Source organism: Schistocerca piceifrons, chromosome 2, assembly GCF_021461385.2.
Source record: "Schistocerca piceifrons isolate TAMUIC-IGC-003096 chromosome 2, iqSchPice1.1, whole genome shotgun sequence".
In the NCBI taxonomy this organism is placed as follows: Eukaryota; Metazoa; Arthropoda; class Insecta; order Orthoptera; family Acrididae; genus Schistocerca; species Schistocerca piceifrons.
The window spans coordinates 490,216,742-490,236,473 of NC_060139.1; the positions used below are offsets into that span (position 1 = coordinate 490,216,742).

The window sequence follows — 19,732 nt, forward strand, 5'->3', positions numbered from 1 at the left end:
AGGGAGCTAAACGTACCACAGCCGACGGTTTGGAAAATCTTACGGAAAAGGCAAAAGCAGAAGTCTTACCGTTTACAATTGCTACAAGCCCTGACACCCGATGACAAAGTCAAACGCTTTGAATTTTCGGCGCGGTTGCAACAGTTCATGGAAGAGGATGCGTTCAGTGCGAAACTTGTTTTCAGTGATGAAGCAACATTTTTTCTTAATGGTGAAGTGAACAGACACAATGTGCGAATCTGGGCAGTAGAGAATCCTCACGCATTCGTGCAGCAAATTCGCAATTCACCAAAAGTTAACATGTTTTGTGCAATCTCACGGTTTAAAGTTTACGACCCCTTTTTCTGCTGCGAAAAAAACGTTACAGGACATGTGTATCTGGACATGCTGGAAAATTGGTTCATGCCACAACTGGAGACCGACAGCGCCGACTTCATCTTTCAACAGGATGGTGCTCCACCGCACTTCCATCATGATGTTCGGCATTTCTTAAACAGGAGATTGGAAAACCGATGGATCGGTCGTGGTGGAGATCGTGATCAGCAATTCATGTCATGGCCTCCACGCTCTCCTGACTTAACCCCATGCGATTTCTTTCTGTGGGGTTATGTGAAAGATTCAGTGTTTAAACCTCCTCTACCAAGAAACGTGCCAGAACTGCGAGCTCGCATCAACGATGCTTTCGAACTCATTGATGGGGACATGCTGCGCCGAGTGTGGCAGGAACTTGATTATCGGCTTGATGTCTGCCGAATCACTAAAGGGGCACATATCGACCATTTGTGAATGCCTAAAAAAACTTTTTGAGTTTTTGTAGGTGTATGCAAAGCATTGTGAAAATATCTCAAACAATAAAGTTATTGTAGAGCTGTGAAATCGCTTCAATCATTTGTAATAACCCTGTATGTTCATAGAGATAAAATCCCTTAACAGGAAGTGCTTAATATGTGTCCTTTACAAACCTCCAAAAGTAGGTGGGTTCGCCTGTGTCGAAACTGCCCTCTCTAGTCTCGAATCGTCATATGAACATGTAATTATAGCAGGCGACACTAACATTAATTTTCTGCGCAATAGTCCTTCCACTGGGAAAATTAAGAGGATGCTTTCTTCCTCAAATATGATGCTACTTCAGCTGGCACCTACTCATCACACGACTACCAGTCACACTTTCATAGATATATTCGCAACGAAATCTCCAAACGGAATAATCCGCACCTCTCAAATATCTGCACCTGGCATGTCTGCCCATGACATCATTTTCATGACGCATCCACTAGAATGTCGTAGAAAGAAACAAAAACTGTCTACATACCGAGACTTAAACGCATAAATTTGCCTGAACTCGAAACTGAGGCACACGAAATAATTTGGGGGATGACCTCTACTCCCCTCATGGACATAAACGACACACTCAAGGATTTCACAAACAAAATTACTCAACTATATGACAAACATGCTCCAATAAAGACCAGAAAAGTAAAAAGGAAACCTGCACCTTGGCTGACTGATGAACTAAAACAGCTCATGAATCTCAGAGACGCTGCGCATCGAGCATACAAGATACACCCTACACCCGAATGAAAATCATACCGTATACAAGCAGAAACGAAACATAGTCAGTCAAGCGGTGAGTAACGCTAAGCTCAGGCACGCCCGTACATTAGCTGACAATGGATGTAGACCAGCCATCCTATGGAAAAATCTCCGTAGTCTCGGTTTAGGCAAAATAAAAGTTGCAGAAAATCCCATGGTCCCAGCTGAAGAACTAAACCGATTCTTCACATTACCTACAACCACAATTGAACAGAAAAAAGACAGAGAATCATTGATTACTTCATGGGGATGAACGACTGTAGCAAAGAAAAATTCTATCTACAGCACGTCACTTGCAATACTTTCAAGAAAGCCATAATGCGGATTAGGTCAGCATCTACTGGACATGATGGCATCACTATCCAGATGGTAAATCTTATTATTGACCAACTACTGCCCTCTATAATAGACATTTTCAACGACTCATTAATCACAAGTGTTTTCCCTGAGGCCTGGAAACTGGGACAAATTAAGGCACTGCCTAAAAAGGACATCGCCACAGCGCCCTCTGACTACCGCCCCATCTGCCTTCTTCCTGCACTATCAAAGGCCTTAGAATATATAGTTCATGACCAGCTCACCAACTACCTAACTACTAACAACCTACTAGACGAATACCAATCAGGTTTCCGTAAACATCGTAGCACAACATCCGCACTGATAAAGGTGACAGATGACCTGAAACTTGCCATGGACAGACAAGAAGCGACTATCATTTGCTTCTTAGATTTCAGCAAATCATTTGATACTGTCGACTTCGACATCTTACTAGCTAAACTTAGCGGTCTAAATTTCTCACCAAGTGCAGTGCTATGGTTTCGCTTATACATGACGTCTCGTCAGCAACGCGTCCTGTCTGGGAATATAAAATCACAATGGCGGCAGGTAGTCTCAGGCGTTCCCCAAGGCTCAGTATTAGGTCCTATACTCTTCTGCCTGTATGTCAATGATGTGTCATCGGTTCTGACCTATTGCAAATATCGTATGTATGCTGATGACCTTCAGTTGCATCTAAGTGCGAAACCAAGCAATCTTAAGAAAGATATTGAAAATTTCAATACTGACCTCGATGCATTATCAAAATGGGCACAGGACATAGGACTAAAACTAAACCCATCTAAAACCCAAGCGGTACTTGTTGGTCACTCTAAACTCATTAGCCCAAAACATCGGGAATCCGTACCATCTCTTATCATAAATGGAAAAAATATTAACTTCTTTCCCTCAGCAAAGAGTTTGGGAGTAATAATAGATGAAAATCTAAATTGGACAGAGCACGTAACTGCAGTGTGGAAAAAAGCATCAGCATCCCTTCGTGTCCTACAAAAATATAAAAAATTCTTCCCTTTCGATCTGAAAAAGAAATTACTACAAACGCTTATACTCCCAATCATTGACTACAGCGATATTATCCTTCAAGGCCTCTCCCAGGAAAATTCGCGACGTCTAGAACTGGTCATGAATTCCTGTGTCCGATATATCTGTGACGTTCGACTTTTTGATCACATTTCACCAGCATATGCAAAATTGTCCTGGCTGCGTGCAGACAAACGCAGAGATTTCCATACACTCTCTCTCATCTACTGCCTTATAAACGTACACTGTCCCTCATATCTCTCCTCGTCCTTAACGCTTATGTCGGAACAACATGACAGAAACACACGTTCCCATAATAATAAAATCCTCTCTGTTCCACTGCATCGCTCAATCACCTTCTCCAAGTCCTTTACAGTAGCGGGAACCCGACTCTGGAATAAACTCCCTCGTTATGTTAGAGAACTTAAAATCATGTCCGGCTTCAAAAAACAGTTAACGACGTATCTACTTAAGCAACAGTAATGCCTTCCTCTGTACATGAATGCACTTTACCTCATTACTTCCCTCTTTCCCCCTCCTTAAATCTCCTTTCCCCAAAACTCGCTATAGTAGTAAACATCTACTTTACACACCAAGATATTAATGTACATCTGCACAAATCGTCGTTACTATTGCCAATTTTTCTCATGTTTATCATTATTATTTGTTTTTTTTTACTGTTATTATTATTGCTTTCATCATAATCTGTATGTATAGCACTTGTTGTAAAAATACTGCCAGCATTTACTTTATTAGGTCTTAGTCATTACTGTTTATTCATATTGTCACTAGAGTAATCTAATTTTATTATGTAAACTATTATCATGACGTAACTCTGATGTGTGAAATGCTGCATGTGTGGAACACTGGTCCGATGTAAGAGAGGGCCTGATGGCCCAAATCTGATCAGGTTAAATAAATAAATAAATGCAGGTTTCCATGAAAGTAATAGTATCATGTCTGAAGCATGTCGAATTTACCATGAATGTAATAGACACATACAAGACATAAACAATCATGACGGAATTACATAGTTTCTTTCATTAACCGAGTAACAAAATAAGGTGTTTTCATTACCTGGATGGGAATTGGTGTAAAGGCACTACTGCCGTGTTATTGCATTGTTAGCGTTTTGTCCAACCACTATTCTTAGTAATTACCTCAAAAGCTCTCTTCAGCATTCATTTTGTTAGAGATTGTAGTTCTTGAAATAAAATTGTCACCCACTCTATTCGTATCGCTCTTTTCAGCTCCTATATAGCCTCAGATTGCCTTCCATTGCGATGAACACGCCTTGCAAGTACTCCCCAAAGGTTTTGCACGCGGTTGAAATACGGGCTACGTTCAGGCCAAGGCAAGATATCGATATTTTTATCTTCAAACCACTTTTTGATTGGCGCAGAAACAAACTCAGATGCATTATCTTTTGAAGCATTAGATCTTCGCCCCTTAGGTTCTCATGCTTTCTAACCAATTCTGTCTGTAGCATCTCAGTGTACATGTTAAGAGTTTATTCTAGTGTTCAGCCAAGCAATGCGTGATTTCCCTTTAGCGCAGTAGGCTGCCCAAAACAGAATACTTCCATCATCAAAATTTCTGCTCATTATGGCCTGTTGCTCTGTTCTCAGATCATGTCAATAATACTGAAATCTTTCCTGCCCATCTAAATTAAACTACTTCTTGTCACTGAATATTGCTTTATCACATTCTGAAGTCCAGGTAACATGTTTTTCAGCAAACTCCAATCTCACCTGTTTATATTTGGGAGTTACAGCGGGTTTCTGCAGCCATTTCCTGAATGCAAGATATTTTTCATGTGAACAAAATTTGTCGTACGTGTCTGGCGGTTATAGGCAACTGTAAATCAGCAGCAAGTTGAGAGAAGAATAACGGTCTGTGGCCTTTGCTTTGCGCAACTGTAAGCATTTCTATGCCTCAGATAATTTTCTAATTTGCTCATATTTTCCGCCTGTTCATACCGTGCATCATCAATCATCGCACTTGTACAGTTCAAACTCTTGGCGATTTTACGATAAGAGAGTTCAGTTTCCTTGTAAGTACTTTCAACGTACGGTAGCTGTTTTCCGCGGGGCATTGTCACAATCGTGGTTTATACACACAACAAGCACTGTCACTAATGATGTCTGTTTCGTATCCGCAGTAAGGCACATACGCACACACTAACACCGCACAGAGCCGACTGCATTTGTGCCGAGTTCCACCCTCTGCCACATGATTCTTTGATGTCTTGTTATGTACCGTACTACTGACATCAAATGCGATATCATTTGACTGCTTTGCCGGTCCACTGGATTTGTTACTATTGCATTTACATTAAGTACAACTATTTCAACAAACAACGACAATTTTCCTGCAAATATCCATGTCTTTAAACTGATTGGCGCTACTGTAGTATGAGAATTACAAAAAGAATACTAGTGTGAACAACGGATGTACTTTCCGTGTTATGTACTTCAGTCTTTGTCGTTTACTCATTCCGCTATCATCACATTAAGTTTTTCACAACAACGACAAGACGGCGTGTTCTTCACAATCCAACGGCAAAGAGAATACTTATGTGTGATTTTCAGAGCAGTCACGAAAAGCTAACTCTTGGCTACTGCAATACATTCACCACGCTGTTCCTTCTAGCTTACGCCCATTCCTACTTTCTTATTCATTATTAGACCTACATCTTCTTTACCTCTATTTGATTTTGTGTTGATAACCCTGTACTGACCTGACCAGAGACTCTGATCATCTTGTCCCCACAATTCACCAACGCCAATTATACCTAACTTCAGACTATCCGTTTCCCTCTTTAAATTGTCTAACCTATCTAATCGATTAAGGTATCTAACATTCGACACTTCGACCCGGAGAACGCCAGCTTCATTTCTCCTGATGACAGTACCCTCCTGAGTAGTTCTCGCCCGTAAATCCGAATTGGGGACTTTTTTTCCGCCGGCTTTTTTTTACCAGAATGCCATCATCATAAAGCAGTACAGTAGAACTGCATTTCCTCAGGAAATGTAAAGGCTATAATTTTCCCTCGCTCTCGGCCTTTCGCAGTACCAATGTAGCAAGGCCGTGTTGGCTAATGAAGGCCACATCAGTCAATCATTCTCACCATTGCCGCCAAAACTATTAAAAAGGCTGCTGCCCCTCTTCAGGAACCACAGATATCCCTCCGATACGATTGCACCTATGGTATGGCTACCTGTGTCGCAGAGGCCCGTAAACCACACCCCCTCGGCGAGGTCCATGTGTTGCAGGGCGATGTTAACCAATATCGTGACGCATTTGATTTTAGCAGTGTTTGTGGATGAGTGGCTTTTGTTATGAAAGAGAAGGCGTCATGCAAATAATCTCCCATTTCACAGCAGTTCTGTTTTTATCGGTCAAAAAATGGTTTTATTGAAAACAATGACTTCGCTTACAGACTTTTATTCTTGCACAGCCTATAGCTAAAAGCTGGCGGACCAAATATTCGTGGGTGGATGGGAGAGGGGGGAGACGGAAGGGGGATAACTTGTCCTCACAACGGAGATTCTCTGTTGCCGTTCTGCACATACCTAAACGCTCGCAGAATGTTTAAAACACTGGTATGCAGACTTTTGAACAAAGTGAATGATTTTATACGGATGACAAGCGCGTGACTGCTCAACGGCGGACAGTTTAAGTACAGCGTTTGGTTTTCGTCCCTTTTTCCTTCGTCCTACCCCCACTAATGTTACATTTATAGGTCTGTATCGTTATCTTTTATCTAGTGCCGCACAAGATGCAATGACTAGAAGTTTTTGCACGTACTGGATCGAGCGCTTGTTACTCGTGACTAAGTACAGTACTCGTACGTGAGTCGCATTGCTTTCTTGGTCTGTTCTTGTATTTTTTCAGATATGTAATATTCACTCCCTCCTATCCTTCTGTATGTTACAGTTTTTCTTGCACCTGAAGGTGGGATTTATAATACCGACACCGGTCGTGGACTGAATAAATCATTATTACAACTGAAGCGGTTGTCATTCTGTTAATCATGCCTCTCAGTTGTTGATGTCCTACAAATCAAATTATGTGTAATAAAAAGAATGTACGGCTTCTTGAGATGTAGGAAAACGCTAGAAAAAAAATTACACACACACACCGCACAGCATGCCATACCAAAAGCAGTTAATCTGGCTATCAGTCTCCGCATGGCAAGCTAGAGCGCTGCCAGCTAAGCTGAACGAGCACTTCTCAACAGGAAGAACGCAATAGAGATTAGCGGCCAAAGCTCACAAGGCCACATCCAAAGAAAGGTCACAACGATACTTAAATAAAAAAAATTGTTCCAATGGCTCTGAGAACTATGCGACTTAACTTCTGAGGTCATCAGTCGCCTAGAACTTAGAACTAATTAAACCTAACTAACCTAAGGACATCACACAGATCCATGCCCGAGGCAGGATTCGAACCTGCGACCGTAGCGGTCGCCCGGTTCCAGACTGTAGCGCCTAGAACCGCACGGCCACTCCGGCCGGCATACTTAAATCCCATTGCATACGATTGTATGCGTCCTACTACTATTCAACAGTGTCGATTTCCATTTTTAACAGAGGGAATTCCCCTCTCACGTTTTCATACTATGCCGTATCTCCTGGGTATGATAACACAAAAATTGACGATAAAACCCATGAAAATACTATACTAGTGATGGAGAAGAATATATGTTATTATCTGGACAATAGCATGAACGTAAATCGTATAATCTAATCATCACAGATGAAAAATCAGTTCTCTTCCTTCAACAGATATGCACCTTTCCATAAAGCACAGTAATAATACAGACATCTGAAACTAATGTTCTTACCTTTTCAGATAAAGTAGTACTGGAGGAGGCAAAACTTATTACAGAAGAACGCAGAAAAATAATTGAATTAACCTGGTCAAAAAAGATTTGCGTCATCCTCATGACTTACATAAATTTGTGTTTTTTGACCGGAACAGCTTCCTCAACTCTCGTTTCACACAAAAAGTCGCTACCTACAGCCACGTGCGTAATGGAGGTAAAAGTTAATATGGATCGCTGTATCTCTAATCGTGAAGAAGACAGTGCGGTTTGTGTACAATATCCAGGCTGTCAACGAGCCTCGAAGAGTCATTTCAAGCTTAACGGTGTGCGTGTTGTCACTTTACGGCAAGCAGTGTTGTCAGTGCAGGGAGTTGCCCATTAAACAGGCGTACAGCACAGCGATGTCTTTCGAGCATTCAACAAGATGCTATAAAAAGTATTCCATATTTTGAGAAGTGGTAGTAAGGACCAACACAAAACAAAAATGCCCGGTAAATATGGGCTCTAAAACGTATACCTTAAGAGCTATAAGCATTTGTTCATCTTCTCTGCAACAAGCCCTTTGCTATTACTGACGACGTACAGAAAGCAGTAAACAATTGAAAACCCATTCTCCTGTTACTGTCCTAGGATGCAGTATGTAGTAAACAACTGTTAGTGTTGTTACTGTAAACCGTATTCACAGTTCTGGGTAAGTGCGGCATATACATTAGTTCCAATGTAAAAAAAAAATGGTTCAAATGGCTCTGAGCACTATGGGACTTAACATCTATGGTCATCAGTCCCCTAGAACTTAGAACTACTTAAACCTAACCAACCTAAGGACAGCACACAACACCCAGTCATCACGAGGCAGAGAAAATCCCTGACCCCGCCGGGAATCGAACCCGGGAACCCGGGAGTTCCAATGTAACCAGTTAGTGTTTTGATAAATTTGTGAAATGTTTTTACTTTACTACACTTTTATATTTGTACTTATCTACATAATGCGAGCTTATTATTCCACACGGGCTGGTAAATGGAAGTAACCTCTGAGCCCGTCTATTGCAAGCTGAAAATTTTCAAAAAATGGTTCCAATGGCTCTGAGCACTATGGGACTTAACTTCTGAGGTCATCAGTCCCCTAGAACTTAGAACTACTTAAACCTAACTAACCTAAGGACATCACACACACCCAAGCCCGAGGCAGGATTCGGACCTGCCACCGTAGCGGACGCGTGGTTCCAGACTGTAGCGCCTAGAACCGTTCGGCCACTCCGGCCGGCATGAAAATTTTCCGAACGCAGGGTACCGTCTGCGCAATTATTCCACCACCTTTTACGGCGACTAGCAAACATTAGCTTTAAAGTTACAAAAACGGCTGATAGTGGTAAATGGACAAAGATTCCGGAACTAGAGTACACAGAATTTCAACATCTACAGGGGCTAGTCATACTGCAGTCTGGGCGATGCTACACCCTTGTCATGTACAGTGCGTCCATGCCCTTCGACCACAAAATCAGCTTGCCAGAATGAAGAACGTTGCAATGATGTATTAAAGATCTACTTAAAAATACAGTTCACAAACGAAGCTGGTTTCATGCGAGATAAGATTACCAATTTGCGTAATTAACTTGCATGGGCTGATGAAAATCCACGCGAAGTTTTAGAAGCAAGGCACCACCCCATCTTCTCCTAAATCTTCGAGAATACCTCACACAGACATTTAATGGGCAATGGAGTAGTCGGGGAGGTTCCCCCGATATTAATTCCTTTGGTTGTGGAGACACGTCCGTAGCTCATGATCTCGCAGTAGCGTTCTCGCTTCCCGAGCACGGCGTCCCGGGTTCGATTCCCGGCGGCATCAGGGATTTTCACTTGGCTTGACATGACTGGGTGTTGTTGTGTCGTCTTCATCATCATCATTCATCCCCATTACGGTCTGAGGAAGGCAATGGCAAACCACCTCCGCTAGGACCTTGCCTATTACAGCAGTGCGGGTCTCCCGCATCGTCCCCTACCCTCTGTCGAGGAGTATGGGACTTCATCATCATCGTGAAGACACTTGAAATCTTTGGTGTATGCAAGCCCCTTTAATGATGTACAAACACTACAGGAACGCGTGATCAATGTATGACAGCGCATTCACGACCAACATGGAGTTTTTCAAACAGAGCATGATTCTCGAAGATGTAGGACAGAAGCATGCCTTACTATGATTGGACACCATATTGAGCACCTCCTTTAGCGATAAGCACTATGGGACTTAACATCTGAGGTCATTAGTCCCGTAGACTTAGAACTACTCAAACCCATCTAACCTAAGGACATCACACACATCCATGCCCGAGGCAGTATTCGAACCTGCGACCGTAACAGCAGCGCGGTTCCGGACTGAAGCGCCTAGAACCGCTCGGTCACAGCGGCCGGCTAGAGCTTGCAGTAGAAGAGAAGATGAATACGTGCTCATAGGTTTTAAGGTATGCATTTTAAATTGCATAATGACTGGGTGTTGTGTGATGTACTTAGGTTGGTTAGGTTTAAGTAGTTCTAAGTTCTAGGGGACTGATGACCATAGATGTTAAGTCCCATAGTGCTCAGAGCCATTTGAACCATTTTTTAGATCGCATGTTTACTGGACATTTTACCTTGATTTGGTCTATACTACCGTCTCTCAAAGTATTGAACACCCTATATACGGACGTCGAGTGCTTCTCGTCGCTACTGAGGGTAAGTTGAATATTGTGCATTATAGAGACAGGACCCTGCAACCCTTTTGCCCAGCCTTACAGTCAACATTTTGGTGGAGGATGCGAGCACACCTCCTCCATCCGCTGAACATATTTCTTCCAGATACAGGAATCAACCGAATGAAGCGGCCTGCGGTACGTGCAGATAGGAAACTGACAGTGTGTTTGGACACAGTTGAAAGTTGTTGCGTGTCCTCGCACGAACCTTAAGCACACACTGGATGACCAAAGAATGACCACCATCGAAGGGTGGGAAAGGCATGAGCAGCAACGTCTCGACAACTTTCTGGACAGCATATCGAGTAGGATCCATGCATGTTAAAATGCAAACGGTGGAGAATCATGTTATTGAATGTTACCCAGATGCAGATTTTGGTTTTACCGACGTGCATCTTCTAACAAGTTGCTTTTATTTTGATTATTGTTTTAATTTTATTTCACAGTAGATATACATTTTATTTTCATGAGGCTCGTTATTTTATTCCCTGCTCCCACTGACTCTAAGCCCTCACACGTTTGCAGACATACATGCGATGCAAAACTTTTTTTGAGCGGCTTACATAGATTTAGCAACTAAACTCAGATGCATTTTGAAGGGGAGAACACTGTTGATATTTCGACTGCCAACGTGCTCGAGGGCGCGATTATCAGAGCCTTCTGTTAATAATTAAAACTGATCAGTCAGGGAGCCAAAAATAATAAAGCAGTCATAGTAAAATAAAGGAATTACAATGGAATTATTTCAATACGGAGTGCAAAAGTAGGCTTCTTCGAGATTAAATAGGTAGAGACACTCTCAAAATATGCAAGTTGCATATTTTTGACTTGGTTAAAATCATATGCTTCCAAAGAAAGGTTTCCGAGAACTTGAAATTTAACCAATAGTTACGTTCTCTGTGTGAGCTGTTAAAAACTATAAGGGGCAGTGAAATGAAAATGAGACATATGGGAAAAAGTAAGCATAGTGTTTACTATTTCAAAAATAATTGCTGTAATTGTTATTACATTTATCTCACTGTGATATAAGACGGTCAATGCCTTCACGGAAAAACTTTTGCCGTTGCCTATGAAATCATGATTGTATCCAGACTGCATCTCTTCGATCGAAGCAAATCGACGGTCTCGAACGTCTTTCTTTAGGGCTCCAAAACTATGGAAATCGCTTGGGGAGAAATCGAGGCTATATGGAGGATGTGTAAGGGTTTTCCAGAGAAACTTCTGCGGCATAGACGAAACAACAGGCACGCCAGCTCCGGAAAAGTTATGATGACATGATGACACTGCGGTACATGAAAACTTACAAGAACTGAAGCTCGCCACCAAGTCCAAACGCGCAGGAATGTGGACGGACGTCATCATGCTGCAAAGGTTGTTTCGAGTACGCTGCAGATGTTTCGCTGGAAAGCCCTTTTCTGAACAGTAGTTCTCGAATCTAAGAACTATTAAGGACTGCATGGCAGGGACGTCAGGTTTAATCGACATCGTGGTCATCTAGAGAAGAAAAACGGAGCTGAATGTAAATTGTTGCTTCTTTGAAAGATCTATTCCGATATTCGTGTGAATTCATTTTAAGAAAGTTTCGGATAATCTAAATCAGACTGTCCAGATGTGATCTAAACGTACTTCCTCCCGAAAAAGAGACCAGTGTCTTGACCTAAGCGCCACCTCCCACAATGTGGATCTCTGGGAAGCGCCGGTATTGATTGGTAGTACTCCCTCGAGAAAGTCTTGTAATATTTCTTCAGTTAAAGCTTCCGGGCTGAGAGGCCGTGGTCGATGTACAGAACACATTCTTAACATTTCGTCTCCAGTTGCAGGAGATATCTTCCGATGTAAAACGGATACTCGGAAAATGTCTCCTGCAGCTGGTGACGAAACGTTAGGAAGCAGTTTTATGCATCGACCACGGCATTTGAGCTCGGAAGTTTTAACTGAAAAAGATGCTGGCCATGAAAGCCTACATTGTATGATTCTTGCAATACTTTTCAAATGCCTATTAAAATATTTACTGAAGGTAATGCTACAAGGTCGAATAAGCGTGCGCGTTACGACGCCTCTTCCGGGATCAGGGGAGACGCGATGCCCTCCCGGATCAGATCGGTTCATTGCCAAATCCACGTCAACTCGCCGACCCCTTATGGATGTGGCCTTATGCGGCCAGGAAAAAGAAAAGAATCAAGGTAATGTAACAAAACGTGGAACTTTCGCTGACGTTGGAAGGACGTTATAGGAAGACCAAGAAACCACGACGTGCATATTCAGTAAACAAATTACAAGGTCGTATTTACGCTACCTTAATTTTTTTGTGATAGGTTAAATATGTGTACCGTATCGGAGCTTGAAACTAGGTATGTCCCGTTCGCGAACAGTATTCTGCCAGTAGCACTATTTGAACACGTCTCAGGGTAAAGCTGACGGGATTTACAAGAGGTGATCAGAGGTCTGCAGCGAATTGAAGCTCTGAGAGAGCCCACGCGGCATTGATAGTGTGCTTACCACAAAAGAGGAGGATTCTCTTTCGAACCATGGTACGGCACACAGTTTCAGCTTGTCGCATGTAATCGAATGCACAGCGTTTGAAACACGTATTATTGTTGTTGTTATTCTGCGTGCAGTCTCTAGTACGTTAGCAAAACACACAAGGGTTGAAGGCCGCAGTGCGTGTACTCACGCGGCAAGCGCAGCAGGGAGGCGTAGCCGCCACCGCCGCGGTAGTAGACGACATTCTCCAGCGGCGCCTCCGTCATGGCGTGTGCGCGATCGGGTACTCGGCCGGTGGCTGGCGTCTAGCTGGGCGGCCGTGTCATCACAGGCGGACGAGCGGCACCCATCAGCGGCTGAGAAGTAGCGGAGTGCCCGCTGTCTGGAGGACGAGGCGTCGCGATAAGCGGACGCCGTGATGTTGACAGAGCTACTGGGACCTCTCCCTGGGGACTTTAGCGCGCCCGCCTTTATCTGGAGGCGTTCGGAGATAATGCCTCCCAGCTGTACCGCCGCTCCAGCCGGCGCGGAGGAGTGGGCGGTGCCAAGCACGGCGGGACCACTATGCATATACAGGGTGTCTCACAATTCATGTTATACACTTACAGATCGTAGAAGGAACTAGTAGATCCAGTCTTACATAGAATCCCATGTGCGGAAACTTCATCCAATGACGCTACAGACCGTCAAAGTTATTGGCGCCACTATCAGGGTGGTCCATTGATAGTGACCGGGCCAAATACCTCACGAAATAAGCATCAAACGAAAAAACTACAAAGAACGAAACTCGTCTAGCTTGAAGGGGGAAACCAGATGGCGCTATGGTTGGCCCCGCTAGATGGCGCTGCCATAGGCCAAACGGATGTCAACTGCGTTTTTTTTAAAGTAGGAACCCCCATTTATATTACATATTCGTGTAGCACGTAAAGAAATATGAATGTTTTACTTGGACCACTTTTCTCGCTCTGTGATAGATGGCGCTGTAATAGTCACAAACGTATAAGTACGTGGTATCACGTAACATTCCGCCACTGCGGAAGGTATTTGCTTCGTGATACATTACCCGTGTTAAACTGGACCGTTTACCAATTTCGGAAAAGGTCGATATCGTGTTGATGTATGGCTATTGTGATAAAAATGCCGTGTGCTATGTATGCTGGTAGGTATCCTGGACGACATCATCCAAGTGTCCGGACCGTTCGCCGGATAGTTACGTTATTTAAGGAAACATGAAGTGTTCAGCCACATGTGAAACGTCAACCACGACCTGCAACAAATGATGATGCCCAAGTAGGTGTTTTAGCTGCTGTCGCGGCTAATCCGCACATCAGTAGCAGACAAACTGTGCGAGAATCGGGAATCTGAAAAACGTCGGTGTTGAGAATGCTACATCAACATCGATTGCACCCGTACCATATTTCTATGCACCAGAAATTGCATGGCGACGACTTTGAACGTCGTGTACAGTTCTGCCACTGGGCACATGTGAAATTACGGGACGATGACAGATTTTTTGCACGCGTTCTATTTAGCGACGAAGCGTCATTCACCAACAGCGGTAACGTAAACCGCTATTGGGCAACGGAAAATCCACGATGGCTGCGACAAGTGGAACATCAGCGACTTTGGTGGGTTAATATATGGTGCGGCGTTATGTGAGGAAGAATAATTGGTCCCCATTTTATCGATGGCAATTTAAATAAATGGTGCAATGTGTGCTGATTTCCTACGTAACGCTCTACCGATGTTACTAGAAGATGTTTCACTGCATGACAGAATGGCGATGTACTTCCAACATGATGGATGTCCGGCACATAGCTCGCGTGCGATTGAAGCGGTATTGAATAGCATATTTCATGACAGGTGGATTGGTCGTCGAAGCACCATACCATGGCCCGCACGTTCACCGGATCTGACGTCCCCGGATTTCTTTCTGTGGGGAAAGTTGAAGGATATTTGCTATCGTGATCCACCGACAACGCCTGACAACATGCGTCAGCGCGTTGTTAATGCATGTGCGAACATTACGGAAGGCGAACTACTCGCTGTTGAGAGGAATGTCGTTACACGTATTGCCAAATGCATTGAGGTTGACGGACATCATTTTGAGCATATATTGCATTAATGTGGTATTTACAGGTAATCACGCTGTAACAGCATGCATACTCAGAAATGATAAGTTCTTAAAGGTGCATGTGTCATATTGGAACAACCGAACTAACATGTTAAAACGTACCTACGTTCTGTATTTTAATTTAAAAAGCCTACCTGTTACCAACTGTTCGTCTAAAATTGTGAGCCATACGTTTGTGACTATTACAGCGCACATCTATCAAAAAGCGAAAAAAGTGGTCCAACTAAAACATCCATATATCTTTACCTACTATACGAATATGTAATAAAAAATGGGGGTTCCTATTTTAAAAAAACGCAGTTAATATCCGTTTGATCTATGGCAGCGCCCTCTAGCGGACCAACCAAAGCGCCATCTGGTTTCCCCCTTCAAGCTAGACAAGTTTCGTCCTTTGTAGTTTTTTCGTTTGACGCTTATTTCGTGAGATATTTGGCCTGGTCACTATCAATGGACCACCCTGTATACAGGGTGATTCCGATATGATGTTACAAACATTCTGCGACGATGGAGAAGGATAAATGTATCAATTTAGGATAAAGGCCTTTCTACTGTAAAAGAACGAGTCGAAAGTTACAAGCGAAAACCGTTCTCAAACATCTGACAGTGGAATACATGTGCTATTTCTGTGGTTGCTAAGATTGTAGGGAAGGTAACTTTAACATAAGTTAATATGGACCAAAACAAGGAAAAAAATGTCCGGTAAACACGGGCTCTAAAATGCGTGCCTGAGGCGCAATGAGCACTTCTTCATGTTCGCTACTGTCAAAACACATCTTTATTGAATAGGTGCTCATAGCTCTTAAGGTATGCATTTTAGAGCTCATGTTTATTAGACATTTTTTCTTTGTTTTGGTCTACACTACCACCTCTGAAGTTGACAGCCATACAGTCTTAGAAACTGCGGTACCAGCACATGTATTCCGCCGTCGTAGGTATCAGAACGGTTTTCGCTTGTAACTTTCGACTCGTTCGTTTTCGGCACAGGGACCCTTACCTCAAACTGATACAGTTATCCTTCTCCGTAATCCTAGAAAGTCTGCAACGCCATAACAGAATCAGCCCCATTTACAGGCGCTGGTGCCTATAACTTCGACGCTCTGTAGCGTCGTTGGACGACGTTGTCTGACATAGGTTCCTGTGTAAAACTTGATCTACCAAGTCCCCTCTACAACCTCTATGTGTGTAACACGAATTATGCAAAATCTTGTAGCAATCCATTCACTGGCAAGGTTGCGATGGAAGCTTCTCTATGTTTATCTTATTCATTCTCCTTAGTCCCCTAGGACGCCGCAGAAAGACACGAACCGTCAAGAAGACGTTAAGAGTACAGCAGAATATAAAAAGAGACAAAGGACTCATTACATGTAGTGTCCCACAGGGTTCTATCTAAAGGCTCTTGCTATTTATTGTGTATTCTAGCTGACAAAGCCGGCATTGTTCCTGGTATTCATGTCGCCAGTTTTCTGTCAGTAACGAAAGCAAAAAATGAACTGTGTTGGCAGTGAGGTGTAATTACGAAACAGTAGTACAATGAAACATGCATAATGGCCAAATGTATAAGTGTAGTATCCAAATAGAGAAACATAATTGCAGACAGCTTCTGTATGCTGGACGCAGCTGCTTTGCGTGTCTGCAACGCGATTTTGTTAACGTCTCGATGGCAACGCCTCCCCATAGCTTTATAGATGGCTACCGTTTTCGCGTGCAGCCGTTCGTGTTTCGTAGTTGAAAGCTGTCAGAATCGCTGCTGGGCGTCTAGGATTTCCTTAATTTGACTTGACTGTACGGGTGTCTTAGTAGCAAAGAATAAATGTCTTAAAATTTGGCGCATGATGCGGCAATTTTTCACGCATCTCAGTGTTTATGACGTCATATCTCTGCAGATATGTGTCGTACAATGACGTATTTCTGTAGGTACATTCGGCGTCATATGTCGATACTGTCTGCGAAATACATGGCTAATAAAGTTTGTAGCGAAGGTGTAATAAATTTAAACGTCAAGCACGATGCGGCAGTTTTTCACGCATCTCAATATTTATGACATCATATCCTCTGAACTTTTTGTAGGTGTATTGAGCAGCATATGTATACTGTCTGCGAAATTTATTGTGAATACAGTTAGTAGTACAGATGTAATACATTTAAACGCCATGCATGATGTGGCACTTTTTCACGCATCTCACTGTTGATGACGTCATATCTTCTGAACTTTATTAGGCACGTGGTCCTTACCCCCACAGCGATTGTTGTCTGACAGTAAAGGATATGTGTACCGGGTTTGGTTGAGAACATACATACATACATTTTTTTATAATACGTATGGGTCAGGATCATTATCAGATGCCAAGTTTGTTTTGTTTTCAGATGATACAAATATAATATAGAATGAAATGTAATGTGTAGAAAAGCAATACCATGGTGGTAACCACGGGAGACAGAGTAGGTAAGGGCAAATTGATATTAAAGGACAGGACAATGAAATTGTGGATAACTTTAAGCATCTAGGAAGTGTGATAATGGAGAATGGAGAGAGAGGTTAGCAAAAGGATGCAGCAGAGCAACGTATTTTACCAGTGTATAAAGGGCTTAGTCTGGGAGAGGTAAATGCTAGTGATGTGTAAAGAGTGCCGTACAAGACGTACTTTACACCCACGCTGGCCTATGCATCGGAGACCTGGACGATGACAAGAACAGAGGAGAGTAGAATCCAAGCCAGTGAAATGAAAAGTCCTAAGAAGTATGTTAGGGAGAAGGGGAGAACAGAGTGAGAATGAAGATGTTAGGAACGAAATTGGAACAGAAAAGTTGAATGAGGAAACTGAGAAGAACAAGTTAAAATGCTTTGGACATGTAAAGAGAGCAGAAAATTGAAGAATACCAAAACGAATGATAGAGGCCAAGTTCCACGACAAGAAGGAGACCGAGAGCGAGATGGATTGGCTTAATAAATACTAGTTTAAGGAGAAGGAATCTGAGCTCGAACTAAACAGTTATAGAAGAAGAATGGTGGAAACACAGAGAAAGTGGAGAAGTGCCATAAATGTCCCAACCCAGCCTCATGCTGGATAAAAGAGAAACGAAGACGACGACGTCAAATGCAAGAATACATAGCAAATTAAATATAGTTTCAGAACGAACGGTTAACGAAATTTTCATTGACATTAATAAATTTTTCTTAGCCAATTCTTTGTCGCCGTACTTCGAAAAGAAATTCTATATGCAGTTCAGAACTTGTAGGAAGTTTCTCCTAGTACATAGCTAAAATCTGAGGACAAGCTTACAGAATAGGCTGATAATGATAAATTCTTCATAATAAATTCATTTTGGAGAAGCATACCACAGAAGTGCTGAAGCACCTAAACAAATCTTTATTTGTAGTGCGGATGTTGTCAGACTAAGATAAATAATCTCCAGTGTTTCTGACAATGAAATACGAAGCCTCGCCTTCTTTGCTTACTCTCGCTTTTATTCGTATGGTGCTATATTTTAGGCAACTCTGTGCATTAATCAAGAATATAATTAATCCAGAAAAGAGTGTCAGACTGATCTGCGGTATCAGTTTGTAAACTTTTTGTATACGCCATTGTTGGATGCTAACTTTGCCATCCCTGACACATATATTCGATCGTTGGGTTTGTTTGTTCGCAATATTGATTTATTCAGAAGAAACTACGACATTTATTTGGTGAACATCAGGCTGGAAATCGTTTGGTACTTACAAGGGGACGGCGCCCACTCGTTAGCACCGATGTCGGCCATATTGGAGCACATAAAAGTAGTCCGGAAAACAGAGTTCCAGGGTACAAAGAAACACAGCAGAGGAAAGGAAATACAGTACTAACCTGACTATAGCAGATATTGAAAGTGACCATCATTCGTCTCTTGGCACTTTTGGGCCCTGATCAGCAAGTTACTGAAGGAGGATCGAAGCTCCGCTCCTGGAATTGCTGCAGTCTCATCCGAAATGTTCCGCTGCAGTTCTTGAAGACTATGATGGTTGTTGCGATACATCTTAGACTTGACGCTCCCCACACAATCGTACACTGACAGATCAGGTGACATGGGTATCGGCCGCGACCGGACTGACCTCTGCTAACAACTTCGTGAGGCGTGAAGGTTGTGTAAATGTGCTCCAAGGTTCGGCCGGCTGTGTGGGCAGTTGCTCCATCCTGTTGGAGGTAATTGTAGGTGCTTTCCATCTCCGTTAATGCTGCCACAAATGGTTTCAAAGTATTGGCAACGTAACGCGCCGAAGTCAGCGTCTGATGAAAGAAGATGGGGCCAACAATGCAGCATGCAGACACTGCACACCAAACCCCAACCTTCTGATCACGCAATGGTCTTTCGTGGAAGTTGCGTGGATTGTCCGCTGCCCAGAACCTATGCTTCTGTGAGATGACATAACCACTCAGGCGAAACCAGTCTTCTTCAACTTTTTTAGTCCTCTCTTCCTCAGTTACGTGTAATATTACGGTATATTGATAATTTTTACTTATGGTCCGTCTGACAGCAACTGAATAAAACACAGTTTTAGTGCCATACGCGTTTCGCCTTTATTTTCTGCAAGGCATCATCAGTGGTCTGGAATATGTACATATGTTAGCTATT

At 42.8% G+C, this 19,732-nt stretch overlaps 1 protein-coding gene across 1 annotated transcript in view; it reads right to left on the reverse strand.

The window, feature by feature from the left end:
* LOC124777666 overlaps nucleotides 1-13,230 on the reverse strand; it is a 206,958-nt gene extending 193,728 nt beyond the window's left edge. Inside the window, exon 1 of the mRNA XM_047253146.1 lies at nucleotides 13,181-13,230. The gene's annotated coding sequence lies outside the window, so the exon portion shown is untranslated. The remainder of the gene's footprint in view (nucleotides 1-13,180) is intronic.
* Nucleotides 13,231-19,732: the final 6,502 nt, after the last annotated feature.